Genomic DNA, 14,275 nt, shown 5'->3' with positions numbered 1-14,275 from the left:
CGCGGGCTCCCGGATATTTCTCGTGTTGCTTTTGCAACTTATTATTCATAGATGCCAACATGTATAACTTGGCTTGTTCTTCATCAAACTTCCACTTTCGCAATGCCTCATGTTCTTTAGGAGGTGTCTCACTCGGCAATGGTCCCGAAGCATTTTCCTCAAGAACATATGTTATGTGTTTACTTGCAAGAACTATTTTGAGATTTATTAACCAATCAACAAAGATAGGACCCACTAATCGAATATTGTCGAGAATACTACTTAACGGATTCGATTTCATCTTATCTTCTCAAACTATTGATAGCAAAGATCTCTAATTAGTATTATTTTCTTGTATATTTAACCATAAAGATTTGGTCTTTATCAAAATGGCCTCTCGCTATCTTTTTCGAATCCTACACTTACAAATTAGGAAACGTAAATCTTCGTTGGAAAAGATCTGAAGCGGGTGATTGATTTATTATATTCATTCATCTTTTCCTCAAGTACTTAATGTTATTCTTGGGATCAAAACAATATATAAGTGAATAACTACTTGTTCATCATATCTCATATGAGGTTCAATCAGTTCCGGCTCCTAATTCTTTCACCCTCAAGTACTTAATGCTATTCTTAGGTTTCCACATTAGTTAAGTCTAATCCATTGAATCAACTAAGATATATCGATTTGTCACAACCCGAATTCCAACCTAATTCAAGTCACGACCGGCGCTAGGGAATGGGAATGGTTGTTCCAAAACCCGTAGCAAGCCTAGAACCTCTAGAAATTTTTCGCAAATATAATTAAAAGATCGCACCTCGCATACGATCTGTTTTCAAAAAAGTTTCGTTAAAACTTTTCTCTTTTAACATAACACGATTTCTAAAAATACACATATAAGCGAAATCTGGTTTTCAGAAGTACTGGTTGGATAACCTCGTTATCTCAACCCGCACTTCCTTCTGAATACCTTGTGTGGTGATCATTGGAAACCAGGGACTTAAGTCTCGCTTGCCTTAACACATAGGCAGCCCCATTCCGCGCCACATGCCACTGTTAATATGTTTAATAAAAGAGTGCGGACACCTCTGCGTCTCGCAATGGTGGCATTAAACATATTAAAATACACAGCGGACCGGTTACACGTAGCCGACATACATAAAACATATTGTTTTTTACCCTCATAAAAACACACGAGGCCGAATCGGTAACTAGATACAATATGCCACTAAGCAACCATCCAAAGGTACACACATGCACTAGATCCTATCAGAGTATCTAATCAAAGGATTAGTGGCACAACTGCTGGCACATTACACTTATACTATTGCAGCATACTAAGAGTACAAAATCCTATGTACAATACCAAAGAAGAGCTTTTCTGATGAAGGGATGTTGAAGCTCGACTGACCACAAAGCTCGTTTCCTAAAAAATGGGAAACAACAACGGGGTCAGAAATATAAATATTTCTGAGTGAGTAGACAATTTACAAATACATGCAAAATCTCATAATATATATAAAACAGTTATATATGTAAAATATTACCAATTTATCGATCCATCTGAAACCCTAGTCCACAATTGTCCTAACAGACACACTCATATCACGAGCTTATAGACAACAGAATAAGACCGTGATCTGAATCACTGTCGTCCAATTCTGTATCACTGGTACCTGGACTGTAATCAGAAACTGCCATCGCGGTTTTACCTGCGACCGTAACCGTATTACTGCCGTCGAAGGGTTTGCTCTTTAAGTCAGGGCATTCACTTCCCCAATGACTTAACGCGGCAGACATACCTCTATACCTTGACAAAAGTACATCTAGAAATCGGTGTTGGTGATCACGCAACCCTATTGCCGCCCAATAGGTAGCTCGTTCAATGAATCTCTCTTGGCTAGTTTATACTATTGCGATTATGGATTTAAAACAGTTGCATACTGATATTCAAAAGTAAACACGTAAACTCATAGTACTGTTAAGTTACTACTTAGCCTCGTCGTATGTGTGACAGACTCCCCTGAGTCTTGGTCTGACTGCTGGACAACTAGTCTGATTAAACATACAAAACAGACAAGCCAAACATCAATACTTATTTCTGGTATAAACATCTAGGTCCTTAAACCTAGGTCCAAATAAATCATACAATTCACATAACACATAACACTTATGGTCTCCTTATTTTTAAAAATCATATAAATCATTTTCACCTCGAGAAAACGTTTATTCTTCGCTCTAGAAGTCCTTTTAGGTACAACAATACCTAAATAAAATCATGTAATCTTTTAAACTGGTTAAACGTCGACTTTAACTCTTTTAATGTCCTTTTTAAACTCTTAACTTTACTTTTAAAAACATCATTTTAAAACACCTAACTTTAGGTTTAAAAACATTTATGTAAAATGTTTTAGATTCGGTCGAAATACACGTCGAGTTACTGACAAAAACATCTCAGAATCGCCCCTCGAAAGTCCGCCGAAAAAGTCCAGAAAAGTCCCCACGCACACGTCCCGCTAAGTCATTGTTCGTCCGCACATGAAGCCAGCCCCAGGGAAATCGATCCACGAGCCATTCTGACGTGCTTTTAAATCTCGGAACGCTACAAAAATGCTATTTTAACGTCCTACTTCACATATACTAAATCCAATTGCAATTCAGACGTATAAAACGGGCGTTCGATACGGTAACCCTTTATAAACGAATATATATTTGAAATATATCGAAATATATTAAAATAAACGTTAAATACGAGTTTAATACCTCGATTACTTGAGTAGTCGTAGAATAAACAAAGTTAGAATCGAGAAATGGACGAATCGGGTCGAAACCCTAACTCGCCATCTCCTGGAGAGAGCTAAGCAGCTTATCCATTTCTTTCATTTGAAAGAAATGGTTCTGATGCCTTAACATGACAATAAATATTATATATATAAAATTTGGCTAATTTATCACTTTAACTCAAATTCTTAAATAGTTGTCCGTGATTCAAACAGAAACGACTTCCGAATTTCGTGAAAATTTACTCAAAAATCTAATAAAATATAAAAAGAATAAAAATATTATGTTTATTTTCATCCGACTTATATTTTATCTTTAATAAATCCCAGAAGATTTATTAGCTCCAAATCAGTCTCACTTGACTAAAATTATTACGTCCAAATTTCATGAAACTTTGACGATAGCTTGGTCAAATTATTTCGCGAATAATGAAACCAAAATTATTCGCTCGGGACTTTATAAATTATTTTATTTTAATTTGAACTAACGAATAATACTTAATTAGTTTATATATATATCTCAACTTATATTCATCAATTACACGTCGAGACTTCGGACTTTCGACATTTTAATTTTGGGATTTTGTCCGAAATATTAAACTCTCCACTTAAAGTGGTATATTAATATATTAATTATCAATATATTTTTATCTTATGACTGCAGTCGTATTTCTTATTCTATTAGTCTCGTTCATATCCCTTCATTAAAATTTAAATCCCTGATTAAACTTCTATTATTACAATATACTTTTAGGGATACTTATAAATTAAAGTTACGCTTAAATTTAATTTACGTATTCCCGGCTAATAAAATCTTTATACGTGACTTATAAAAATACGGGGTACTACACGATTTGAATAATATACGACTCAGGTATTCCTAATTGTCTTTCTCGCCGTATATTATTTCGACTACACCTGTAACATCTCATGCTTAACAATAAACTCAACAAAATCTTTTGACGATATCATCTCACGTCTATGTATCCATAGCCGACAAGATGATAACTTAAAGCATGTTAATTTATTGCTCCAATGAAGAGCCATTGATAAACAATTTAATGATTAATCAATATAAATTTAATCTTTCAACTTTTAGGAAGATTTCTTAGGGGTTTTAATTTATTCTGATCTCACTAAACACACAATATATGTTAGCATGCATCCCATACATATTAAAACTACAATACATCATACAATCACACATGTATGATCATGGACTTTTTAGGTCTCATTCTGTAGCCATAAAAGAATGAGCAAACTATTACATATCTCAGAAATGATTCTCAAATCATTCACTATGTAATATCTACTTTCTTTAGGTATCAAGGATTCATCATATAACCTCCGAAAGCCTCAACCGATCTCTGATCCCTAAAAAAAATTATTTTTTTACGATTTTTTTTTCGAGTCAGAAACTTTTTCTTGGGCGTTAAGATCCCCTTTTCAGCATTTCAGTTTTTTACAAAAAAAATTTCTCGAGCCGAAAATCTTTTCCCGGGTGTAAAAACCGTTCTTCAGCATTTTTGAATTCTAAAACAAAATTAATTTTTTTTTTCGGTTTTTTTTCAGGTTTCGCTTTTTCCGTATATTTCGTTGATGACAACATAATGCACAAGCGAATCACATATTATGTTAAATGACCATATTAGAAAAAGTTCAAGGATAGATTGGAGGGTCACAAGCGGACTACTTAAGTAACAATCTCCTAGACAAAATTTAATCAAATGTAATTAATATCACAATAGTGTTTGTTCGTTTTTTTAAAAAAAAAACTTAAGCTCTCGGAATTATAAATTACATGCCCAATAATAATTTCTAAGTCCATGATTATTTAAACATGTATTCAATCGTAAAGCGTTAATACTCGATGATACGGTGGCTCTGATACCACTGTTGGCGCAGCGGGACGCGCGGATCTGGATCGTATATTTTTATTCAAAATCGAAATTCCAACAATCTGAACCCTGAAGTTGATCATATCAACAACAAATGGATCGTCTTATCATTTAGTAATTGAAGCACGCATCTACAAATCGTATGAAGAATACCTATGTCGATTCTCCAACGATTCTTGTAATCCCGAAAGTACGGGGACCTCAAGCTCATCCACACGAGTATGCGTCCGATTGAATCCTCGCCTTGAAGTAATCCTGCAAGAGTTCCTCTTTCCGAGTAGCCCTAAGTTCAAACTCTCGCCGCGATCACGACCTTGGTCGGATGTATGAAAAACGTCGCCAAGTTGTTCCCGTGATTGATGACTACTTGAACTCCTTCAAGTGCTTTCTCTCTCTACAACTTTGTAGTGAGATGTGTGTTGTGTGGTCTTATGAAATGAGCAAGGACAAGTTCTATTTATAGGCTAGATCATGTCTTAAGAATGCAACACCTTGCATGCTAGGTGTCACACACCCAGCAAAGGTGTTGCCACCACATGACACCTTTCATGTGGTGACATCAAATAGGTGACATCATATAGGTGATGTCATCATATGACATCACATATATGACATAAGCTTATCTCATTACATCATCACCATGACATCATCATTCCATTAGCTTATGATTAGTGATTGAAGTATCATTAATTATACTAATTAATTATTTAAGCCTTTTAATCATAAAACTTGGTTAAAATATAATTAGGTTTCTACTAATTTATAACTCTTATAAATTAGTCTCTAATTAACATGGCCATAGTACAATTAGGTTCCTACTAATTTGTAACTCTTACATATTAGTCCCTAATTCTTACTTATTTTTCATCTTAGATTAATTTTCGAGATATGCTAGTATCTATATGAAATCGATCTTTTGTAAACTTCGATCGGTTGCACACTCTATTGTGTGTGACTAACTAGGTTCACATCTATATGGCAACGAGAGTCATAAGAAACGCTTTTCTTATATTAAATAATTAAATCCCATTTAATTATTAATTCTCGTAGATCGAGAGTGACGTCTAGCAACATATCACGACCCCCAAATAGAGATGAATGTTTCGATGCATTCTTTATGAACCAATGTTCATAATTACCGTACACTAAAAATTCCCTTCATCTAAGATTCCAATCTCGACTAGTGTCACGGTTAAGTCAAACACTGTTTGTCTTGATCATATGACCTCATCTCTCAGTTCTATCTTGATAAATATGACTTGCACTAGAAATACCTTTCTAAGGAAGTCATATACACCTGCGCAAGTTTTATCATCCATAAAGAACAATTCGAGATAGCATAGAATCTTGTCTCCGTTCATCTAGAGTGATGAATCCTTTCTAGGTTAAACCCCTATCTCCATATACAACTAATTAGAGCCAACACATCCCGCGGCCCTAACTCATGAAAGATCTAGGGTTAAGGAGTATCAAAATCTAATCACATATATACAAAATAGTGACACCGCAAGTCAAAGGACATATGTACAATTATGAACTAGATGACATTAAATTGAATTTGATGAATTACCATGTATAAGTCATCTAGTGTCACTTGTTCGACTCACTCAACACCTTGAGTGTCCACATGTTTATTCTGATCCCCATCAAGTAGTATGAGACTAGGTCACTACTTTCTATAATTCGTAACTCTTTACTAATCAAGAGAATAAACAGAGGTAACGATCTTTCCGGGATAATTCCATCCCCTTATTCGTAGGACCCCATCGATCGTGAACAATTATTTATATCACTTGTATAATAGAATCTGTCACTCATATTCTTAACACTTTAAGAATATATTCTATCACAATGTGATAAGGACAATATGTAATAAATAAACACTTAGTTGATGAGACACTTAATTCAAATAAAACATATATATCATTGCCAATGGGATTTGTTTATACAAGAAAAATACAAAATGGCCCTAGGGCGCATACTACAACGTTGGATGGGTTTTGTAATGTATTAAACTTTTGACTTACATCGCTAAAAAGATGGAATATTTGGATTTGTTTCGTAACGTTTGCAAACGTTTGGCTTAAATCGCTAAAAATGTGAAACGTTTGGATTTGTTTCGTAACGTTTGTAATCGTTTGGCTTAAATAGCTAAAAAGGGGAAACGTGTGGATTTGTTTTTGTAATGTTTGTAAAGTTTGGCTTAAATCGCTAAGAAGGTGAAATTAGGGGTAAGCTCGGTTCGGTTCGGTGTGCACATGGCCAGAACCAAACAAAACAACCCCTATAAAATTAAAAACCACACTTTGAAATTTGGTTTGCAGTTTTTTCGGTTCGGGTAACCGAAAAAGTCAGTTTTTGCGGTCCGGTTCGATCGGTTCACCGATTCAAAAATACAAAATAAAGTAATACATCTAAATCAGAAAAAAAAATTAATAAAAACATTCTTTTATATATATATACTAGTAAAAAAAACCCTCGCTTCGCTTCAGAATTGACTAAATTTTAATTTAAAATACTTTGAATAAATATATAATTTTAATAATAAAAAAATACCAAAAACAGACCAAAAGACTGTCGGAATTTTTAGGAGGTTGTGCTAGAAAAATATCGAGTCGTTTCGGAATAGATTTGGCGTGGGGGGGGGGAATATTTTAATTATTTTAGCTGATTTAATTAGATTTATATTAAATTTTGATTTATGTAATCGAATTTCGAAGTGTTTAACTACGTTTTAAAGTGTTTAATTGACTTTTCATTGTTTAATAAATATTTTAATTTTAAATATTATTTAATTAATTATTTTAAATAAAGAAGATGGTCAAATGGTCAAAGAAATTCATAATATAGAATTGATGAGTATTTTAAACATTAAGGATGTTTTTAAATTTTTTTTTCCTATGTGTCACATCATCATTAGACGGAAAAAAAACTAACGGGGGCAGTATTTGGTGCGATGTGAATTATTTTGGACAACTTCAGGATGATAATTGAGTCAACTTCAACCGTAGAGTCTTATTTATTCTTTTGATATGATTTCAAGGGTCAAAGTGAGCTTTTTATCTAATTTTTATTATAAATTTGAATGCTTGTAAGACACAAAAGATGTATTACTTGAATAGCCTTAACGTAATGAGTATTTATGAAGGTTTTTCTTGAAAATATATAGGAAAAAGAGCCCTTTTTGTGATAGTAGTATTTTTAGCGTAAGCACACACCTCAATTGAGTTGGTTTTTCAAAATTAAATCAAAGACTAATGGCATTAGTAATGGATGGGAGAGTAGTTTACAAATATAGACATTTAGGACAACTATTCTAAAACGGCAAACATGAAACAGTGTTATAACTATAAGGTTTTTAAGTCAAATGGACCCTTGGGTTCACTTTTATACTATAGATATAGATTATTACATAAAATGAATTTTCGGTATTTTATTACATATGAATTACATTTACAATTAATTATCAAAACAGGAATAACTTAATTAATTTTCACTTTGCTCCTTATATAATCTGGACCTGCAAAACATAAAAAAGAAATAACATTAAATCAGAAATCAAAATGAAAAATAAATAAAAATACACAAAATATTATTATTTTGAAGCAATAGATTTATTATACCAGATTTCGAAAATAAACAATGAAAAAAAACTAGTATAAAATAAATTATACATCACCAATAAATATGAAAAAGAGAAAATCTAGATCTAAAACACCAAATTAATAAAATTGATGGATAACTTTACCTTATAAATATTTTATTTTTCTTCGAAGAAATTACTATAAATTCCATCAGTTACACTCTTGTGAATAAAACTGAAAATTGACTAGAGAGGTAGAACGAAAAAGGTGATAAAAAAAACACAAAATCCAAACAAACCCCATAAAAGAGTAAAAGGCTTAGTGAAATATTAGGGTTTTTACTTGGATGTTGATAAAGAAAAAGAAAGGAGATGGTGACGCTGTGAGAGTTAGGCGGCAGCACAGATAATTTTTTTAGGGTTTTTACCCACTTTCAACTAAAGAGTATATATATAGTATTCGTCTATATTATAAAAATAACCCCTATTATGATTTCGGTTTTTCGGTTCGGCTCGGTGACCGAACCTTAAAACCAAACCAAAACCGAAAACCGCAATATTTATTAATTTTAAACCAAGCTGAACAATATTATCCATATATTTTTTCGGTTTGGTTTTTTGGGTCTAATTTGGTTCGGTTTTTCGATTTTAGTCGGTTTTTGCTCACCTCTAGGTGAAACGTTCGGATTTGTTTCGTAACGTTTGGAAACGTTTGGCTTAAATCGCTAAACATGTGAAATTTTAGGTTTTGTTTCGTAACGTTTGTAAAAGTTTGGCTTCAATAACTAAAAATGGGAAACGTTTGGATTTGTTTTGTAAAACATTTGGCTTAAATCGCTAAAAAGGTGAAACGTTTGGATTTGTTTAATAACGTTTGTAAACGTTTGGCTTAAATCACTAAAGAGGTGAAACGTTCGGGTTTGTTTCGTAACGTTTTAAACGTTTGGATTGGTTTCCTAACTTTGTAAACCTTTGGGTTTTTTTCGTAATGTTTTAAACGTTTGGATTGGTTTCGTAACGTTTGTAAACGTTTGGCTTAAATCGCTAAAAAAGGGAAAACGTTTTGATTTGTTTCGTAATGTTTTAAACGTTTGGATTGGTTTCGTAATGTTTTATATTTTTGGCTAAAATCGCTAAAAATGTGAAACGTTTGGATTTATTTCAAAACGTTTTAAACGTCGTTCGGCTAAAATCATTAAAAAGGGGAAACGTTTGGATTTGTTTCGTAACGTTTGTAAACATTTGGATTAAATCGCTAAAAAGGTGAAACGTTTGGATTTGTTTAATAACGTTTGTAAATGTTTGGCTTAAATCACTAAAGAGGTGAAACGTTCGGGTTTGCTTCGTAACGTTTTAAACGTTTGGATTGGTTTCGTAACTTTGTAAACCTTTGGGTTTTTTTCGTAATGTTTTAAACGTTTGGATTGGTTTCGTAACGTTTGTAAACGTTTGGCTTAAATCGCTAAAAAAGGGAAAACGTTTTGATTTGTTTCGTAATGTTTTAAACGTTTGGATTGGTTTCGTAATGTTTTATATTTTTGGCTAAAATCGCTAAACATGTGAAACGTTTGGATTTATTTCAAAACGTTTTAAACGTCGTTCGGCTAAAATCATTAAAAAGGGGAAACGTTTGGATTTGTTTCGTAACGTTTGTAAACATTTGGATTAAATCGCTAAAAAGGTGAAACGTTTGGATTTGTTTAATAACGTTTGTAAATGTTTGGCTTAAATCACTAAAGAGGTGAAACGTTCGGGTTTGCTTCGTAACGTTTTAAACGTTTGGATTGGTTTCGTAACTTTGTAAACCTTTGGGTTTTTTTCGTAATGTTTTAAACGTTTGGATTGGTTTCGTAACGTTTGTAAACGTTTGGCTTAAATCGCTAAAAAAGGGAAAACGTTTTGATTTTTTTCGTAATGTTTTAAACGTTTGGATTGGTTTCGTAATGTTTAATATTTTTGGCTAAAATCGCTAAAAATGTGAAACGTTTGGATTTATTTCAAAACGTTTTAAACGTCGTTCGGCTAAAATCATTAAAAAGGGGAAACGTTTGGATTTGTTTCGTAACGTTTGTAAACATTTGGATGAAATCGCTAAAAAGGTGTAACGTTTGGATTGGATTCGTAACATTTTAAACGTTTGGGTTAAATCTCTAAGAAGGTAAAACTTTTGGATTTGTTTTGCAACGTTTTAAATGTTTGGATTGGTTTCGTAACTTTCAAACGTTTGGCTTAAATCGCTAAAAAGTTGAAACGTTTGGATTTGTTTTGTAACTATTTAAACGTTTGAATTTGTTTCGTAACGTTTGTAAACATTTGGCTTAAATCGCTAAAAAGGTGAAACGTTTGGATTGGTTTTGTAAAGTTTTAAACTTTTGGCTTAAATCGCTAAAAAGGTAAAACGTTTGGATTTGTTTCGTAACATTTTAAATATTTGGCTTAAATCTGTAAAGAGGTGAAACATTTGGAATTGTTTCACAACGTTTTAAATGTTTTGATTGGTTTCGTAACGTTTCAATGTTTGGCTTAAATCACTAAAAAGGTGAAACGTTTAGATTTGTTTTGTAACTATTTAAACGATTGAATTTGTTTCATAACGTTTGTAAACATTTGGCTTAAATCGCTAAAAAGGTGAAATGTTTTGATTGGTTTTGTAAATTTTTAAACTTTTGGCTTAAATCGCTAAATAGGTGAAATATTTTGATTTGTTTCGTAACGTTTGTAAACGTTTGGCTTAAATTGCTAAAAAGGTGAAACGTTTGGTTTTTTTTTGTAACGTTCGTAAACGTTTGGCTTAAATTGCTAAAAGCGTGAAACGTTTTGTTTTGTTTCGTAATGTTTGTAAACGTTTGGCTTAAATCGCTAAACAAACTCACGTTGCTCGATCGGGGGTGGTTGCATCTGGATTCCCTTGTCAGATTCTGACGGGTCGTCGTCGGGGTGCTGCTGGTTCTGATCTGATGATTTTTGGCAGGCTGATGCAGATTCCTGAGATGACTCCCGCTATTCTGACGCACGCCGGTTCGTGCAGGATTCTGTCCCGTCCCCGTATGTGGAGCACTCTTTTGCGCCTGCTGGTTGCACTCACATGAGTTTTCTGTCTAGCTCTGGTTTCTAGTTGTGTTGGTGTCAGATGCCATTCAGCTGGCAGATACTGCTTTCTTGTCCACTTAGCTGGATATCTTCTTCTGTCTCGCAGGTGCTGATGGCATATGCCATTCACCTGGCAGATGCTGCTTTCTACTACAGGGATCAGCTATGCGCTGTAACTGCACAAATGAGGGTAAAAATGCAATGTACATATAATTATTTCTATTCTATATAAATGCATGTATGCTGTTTATCCTGACTGCTCTCTGGCTTTCTGGCAGTATCACATCGATACTATGGTGGAGAGGCCTCAGCGACCTGAGCCTGCTTCGACTAGCGCTAGCACCGGTATTCCTCCTGGCTTTCAGGTTTGTAGAGGGGCTGGCTTCCGTGTTGGTCGCAGTCTTAAAGGCCCTGGTGGTCTTGCACGTGCAGGACGACGGAGGTCATGACGATTATGCCTCTTCTTCTAGTAGTATGTGGACTGAGCAGGTTGATACTGATATGCTTTCTGGGACCGAGGATGATGAGTCTGGATCGGCTTCTTAGGACTGGTATCCCGAAATGTAGACTGTGGCCCCTTGTATTTCCTTTCTGATCTGGGTGTTATCTTATCTTCTAACTGTAGTTTCTGAACATTAGATGTTCTCTTTGTGTGCTCTGGGCATTCTGCATATTCTTTTTCAGCAAGAATTTGTTTGGTTTTCTTATTTCTGATTGTAGTTTGACTACTTCTGCTATTAGTGGTCTATCGCCCATTGTATGTTCCTTTGCATGTGGTGGGGACTTCAGATCCCCAATTTCTTGTTGAATCTTTTGTCTCTACTGTTTGATTGGTGCGGGACTTCTACCTCCGAGTTCTTGGTGTAGAGGCCTGACGCCTATGGTGAGGAATTGGATGCCCCCCTGCTATCTAGATTTCCGTTCTCTGGGAAGCGGAGGCATATTGCCTATTCTGAGGTTCTTCCGGAGATGGTGGTGTAATATCCTAAATATTTTAAAGTAATTAAGTCGTTTTACATGTCGTTAATTCCGATAAGTTAAATTAAGAAGGATTTAATTTAATTATATCGGAAATTTAGAATAATTTTCATTAAGCTTATTAGTGGGATTTAAGAAAATAACTTCGAAAATTAATATAAAATAAATTATAAACCCCGTAATGGAATTCATTTCGCCAATGTCCGCAAACTACTTTATTGTATTCATGATAAAAGTCTCGAGTCAATCGGAGACTGTTTAAAATTTGGACGCGGATAGATTTTGGACTAAATTGAAACTTTTGAAAAGTTTCAAAGACCAAAGTTTAAATTAGCCGTTATATATATATATATAAGAATTCCTTCAAATGAAGGATCTGGACCCTTCATTCCTTTTCTTTCTTAACGATCGATTACGCTTTCTTCGCACGATTTCGTTTCTCGTATGTTTCCGACGTTTTATAACTCGAATTGATTGTATTTCAGTGGCGAATCACAATAAGCACGTCGTTATACCGTTAGTTTGAATGGATTTGATGGAATATCGATTTGATTGCTTAGGTGTTTTTAATCGATTTCGAATTAATTATCGTTTTGAGTTGATCTTATCGTTTTGATTGCATTTTTAGTAAACTAGCATCGTTTTTGAGATGGGTTTCCGAGGAATTGTTGTTTCATGAATCGGTAGCACGTTAGAAAGCCCGGGAAAACAGATTCCTGGAATTGTTGTTTCATGCACCAGCACGGTGCACCAACGTGCACCAGGAGTGCAAGAACGTGCACCAGCTTGGGCACACGAAAGTGCACCCGAATGCACGAGCGTGTATGTGAATCGTGCTTTGGCCAATAGCTTTGTTTCGGAACTCTGTTTCGTATTCGCGTATCGAGATTGAAATCGATTAGTTATCTATTGATAATTGATTAGTTTTAATCGTTAAACTATCGAGGGTTAACGAGAATTGATTTAGAAGAGATATATGAACCGTGAACAAGTTAGATACCGTTAATCGGAATATTCACGTGAAAAGCACGATGGTTAATATGTTTAACGTGTTGTGTCTCGAGTCTAGAGTCAATCTTAGAATAGGTTTCTGATGTGAGTCAAATGTTTTGAAATCATTTTAGATCCGGCGAGGCAAGAAGTAGCTGGAGTGGGAGCTCGAGAAACTTGACGTTTATGAGCACTGAAGTATTTTTGGATAGCGTTTTCTGTGAGAATATACATTTACTTTTGAAGTATTTACACAAGCAAATATTTTATATTGCTCTACATTTGATTTGAATATTTGCGATGCGAAATCTTTATATGATTTCATACATGTTTGATTTGAAACCATTATTGATCCGATGGAACGTGCTACATATTGGGCTGCAATTGGACAGCGTGATCAGTAGTTTGATCCATTACAGCTGTAAGTGTGATTATGAATATGAATTTCCAAGTTGGATATATGAATGCGATACGAGCGAGAACTCGGTTAAAGTAACCTGAGCCCCGTATCTAGTGGGTTGGACCCACCATTTGGGATTAAGAGGTTGGTCGCGGCTGACGTGGTTGAGTTAGAATTACTCCCGGGTCGGACCATTTGGATCAGTATGATTTGATTATATACGTTTGTTATGTTCGAGGATTAGAGTTTCAATCAGATCTTGTTCTTGGCCACATGTGATTAAAACGCTATTACATTGTTTATGTTTTATTCGAATACTTATTAGTAAATATATGAACTTACTCAGTATATTCCCGTATATTGACCCCTCACAGCTTTCCCTCTCAGGTGAAAGAAGTTTTGAAGCAGCGGACTTATATCCTTGATCCAGAAGTCTGATATTTTTGAAAGCATGTAAAGAAACAGTCTTTTACTCCTAGAGCTGCAGTAGAAAGAATTATCACTCTGATGTTTTCATACTTATGTTTGTATATATGATGCTTGCTGAGTTTTATTGTTTATGATTGCCAGAGGATA

Source organism: Mercurialis annua, linkage group LG1-X (assembly GCF_937616625.2).
Source record: "Mercurialis annua linkage group LG1-X, ddMerAnnu1.2, whole genome shotgun sequence".
In the NCBI taxonomy this organism is placed as follows: domain Eukaryota; kingdom Viridiplantae; phylum Streptophyta; class Magnoliopsida; order Malpighiales; family Euphorbiaceae; genus Mercurialis; species Mercurialis annua.
Note: the sequence above shows the minus strand (reverse complement) of the source record.